Raw genomic sequence first — 2,447 nt, 5'->3', positions numbered from 1 at the left:
TTTTTTTTGCTCCTGAAACATTTTTAATTGATTATCCAACCTTACGTTTAAACAGGCTGTTTTGTTACTGTCCCTTTAAGACTGATATGTAAATGACCTCAATTCTGATTGGCTGCTTTATTAAAAAAGCAGCCCGCACTTAAACACTAATAACTTCAGTGTGAGTGGGCGGGGCTAAACTGCTGTAGATGAAAAGAGGGTATATGTAAATATGACCGTCTGTGTGACATCACAAAAACAGTGAATTCAAACCAGGCTGTTTTAGCAGCTTAGTTCCCATATATGTATAGTACACACTGGGGAGTGAATGGTAGCAACGTCCACATACTACTGTTTCACAATATATACTATTTCATAATTTTAATATGAAACATTTATCTAGTACTTCATAAGTTTACTATATAAATAACACACTGTTATTTCATAAAGTGAGGAAGATTCAGTTTTCCATGATATGGGCTCTTTAAAGTAGCTGAGGTCACTAATTAGCAGGTTACTAATTCTCCCTTAATTTGAGCCCCTGAGTGTCGTCTGCCTGAGTCGCCACATGGGAGCCACCAGAGCTGCTAGAGTCACCAGAGCTGCATCTCTGTTGGCTGATCTGCACCGTTTTGACCACCATGGAGTTTCACGCTGTACAAAGCTGTACAAACCTCACCTCCATGAACTGACCCTCCTGCTGCTGCTGCATAAACTCAAACTATCTAATTAACCATTGCTCCGCCTGTTTTCCCCGTTCTGTATTCTACTAATGCTGTTTGTTATCCGGTGTGGACCAGAGGAGGATGGGTTCCCCTTTTGAGTCTTGGTTCCCCTCAGTGTTTCTTCCTCTTGCTCTTAGGGAGTTTTTCCTTGCCACTGTCTCCATTGGCGACGCTCATGGGGGCTCGGACCCGGATTTTTCTGTAAAGCTGCTTTGTGACAACGCCTGCTGTAAAAAGCGCTACATAAATAAACTTTGACTTGGCTTGACTTGAATTAGCAGGGCTGTCTGGATACTTTTGGACATACAGTGTTTAAGTTAGTGAGTGGAGCTGGTAACACTAATCTGCCAGCTCAGCATTTCTGAGCGAAGTTTATTTGAACGTCGTTCCTCCAGTTTCCAGTAATGACTGATGAATGTCTTAGTGCTGCTCTGCTGATCAGCTCAGTGAGAACCAATCAAACACAGCTGAGCTCATCAGAATCACACTGAGCTGCCAGTTGTTTACTCCTCTGACAGCACTTTACACACAAACACACGACCAACTGTTCAACCAGGGGGAGTAACAGTGTTATATTTCATAAAGAAAGAGTAATTCTGCTGTTTAAACAGGAATCATGTGACACGCGTCCACACACAGCTGACCGGACAACAACATAACCGACTGAAATCACAGAAATATTCATAAACTCATTAATCACTATCAGTTTTGTGGGTTACTGAAACTTCCCCTTCCACTTCTGCTTTTTGGGTCAAATTCAAGTCAGTTGCATCACATATACTCTTATAAAGATGGTTCTTTAGGGTTCTTTAGGGTTCTTTAGTAAATAAAATGGTTCTATATAGAATCATGAGTACTTAAAGAACCTTTTGCATGATGAAAGGGTTCTTTGCATCGTAAAAGTTCTTCAGATCGATGGAGAATGTGCCGTAGATGGTTCTATAAAGAACCTTTTTGAAAAGGGTTCTATACAGCACCAAAAAACGTTCTTCTACACACTTGAAAAAGATGGTTGTTCAAGAGTTCTTTAGCACAGAAAATCGTTCTATGTAGAATCATTAACATTCAAAGAACTTTTTGCATGAATAAATGGTTCTTCAGATTGATGGAGAATGTGCTGTAGGTGGTTCTATAAAGAACCTTTTTGAAAAAGGGTTCTATTATTATGATACTGAGCTTGTTACAAGAGAAAAAACCCTTTTTGGGGCTATGTAGATCATCAGTCTTTCATGATGCAAAGAACCCTTTAATCATGCAAACGGTTCTTCGAGTGTTCACGGTTCTACATAGAATAGAATATGGAGAATGGTTGTGGATGGTTCTGTATAGAACCTTTTTGAAAAGGGTTCTATATAGCACCACAAAGGATTCAGCTACTGTTACAATGTTGTCAGGCTTATTATAGAAGAAGAACCCCTTTTGGTGCTATATAGAACCCTTTTCAAAAAGGTTCTACATAGAACCATCCACTCTCCATTGATCTTTCTCGATGCAAAGAACCCTTTAGTCATGCAAAAGGTTCTTTGAGTGTTCATGGCTCTTTTTAGAATAGAATGTGCTGTAGATGGTTCTATATAGAAACTTTTTGAAAAGGATTCTGTATAGCACCCAAAAGGGTTCTTCTACTGTGACAAGCTTGACATCGTAACAATAGCAGAACCCTTTTTGGTGCTATATAGAACCCATTTCAAAAAAGCTCTATATACAACCATATACAGCACATTCTCCATCAATGTGAAGAAC

Source organism: Colossoma macropomum, unplaced genomic scaffold, assembly GCF_904425465.1.
Source record: "Colossoma macropomum unplaced genomic scaffold, Colossoma_macropomum, whole genome shotgun sequence".
NCBI classification, from domain to species: Eukaryota; Metazoa; Chordata; class Actinopteri; order Characiformes; family Serrasalmidae; genus Colossoma; species Colossoma macropomum.
Note: the sequence above shows the minus strand (reverse complement) of the source record.